Source organism: Wasmannia auropunctata, unplaced genomic scaffold (genome assembly GCF_000956235.1).
Source record: "Wasmannia auropunctata unplaced genomic scaffold, wasmannia.A_1.0 LD335980.1, whole genome shotgun sequence".
NCBI classification, from domain to species: Eukaryota; Metazoa; Arthropoda; class Insecta; order Hymenoptera; family Formicidae; genus Wasmannia; species Wasmannia auropunctata.
The window spans coordinates 296,351-297,430 of NW_012026910.1; positions in this window are offsets into that span (position 1 = coordinate 296,351).

The following is a 1,080-nucleotide window of genomic DNA, read 5'->3' on the forward strand; positions in this document are numbered from 1 at the left end:
GTGACTGGAGTTCAGACGTGTGCTCTTCCGATCTTTTCTGATACTGCCGATAAAATCATAGGCAAAGAGAATGGAAGTGGTTCGAGTCAGAGCTACATCAGACATAATTGTCAATAAAATGTGGTGCGTGTCCGTGCTATATCCACAAAGTGGATGGAGAATATGTATACAGGGTGATTTTTTTAACCAGAAACTTTCAAATATCCCGAAAAATGAGCACACTAGGAAAAAATGTTTCAGACAAAAGTTTTCGGACTTCGAGGGGGACATAAGATGATAACATTCATGGTTTGACCCTGAGTGGCGTCATCAAGGTCAGGACAAGGCCACTTTGAATTTTTTAAATGGAACCCCCAATTTTTCATTATGTTCTTATAGCACGCCTCGAGAACTTTCCCAAAACACATAAATAAAATATTTTTTTATGAAATAAATCTTGAGTTATGAAGCTTGAAAGTTGGAGTACTGTCGGCATCTTTGACTATATAAATATGGACTGCTAGTCCTCCCACTTTTACTATGTAAAAGACATATATGCCCGGTGTCGCCGAGCTGAAGTTGGTTGAGGTATCGAACTTCGATTGTTAGGCTCCACCCCAGTCAGTAAAAAAATGTCAAATATGTCAAAATGTATTAAATGTTATGTTGAAAATTGATAGGGAGTCGGAAAAAATTTCAAATCGATGGAAAGAAATGAAAAATAGACTCAGCACCTTTCCTTTACACGTCGTAAACACGCTGATTTCACAGGAGCCTTCCCCCACCCCGCAGAAAATTACTGACTGGGGTGGAGTTTACATCTTCCAGCTTGGCGACACGTATGAAATTAATCACTATCAGTCCATACTTATATAGTCAAAGGTCGGCATTAGCATCATCCAAGGTGTCCAAACACTAGCTAAAGATGGCCAAGGTCGTTGGCCTTTATCAATGTTATGATCCTGAACAACATTCAAAAGGTTTTAGCTAGTGTTTGGACACCTTGGATGATGCTAATGCCGACAGTACTCCAACTTTCAAGCTTTATAACTCAAGATTTATTTCATAAAAAAATATTTAGATCGGAAGAGCACACGTCTG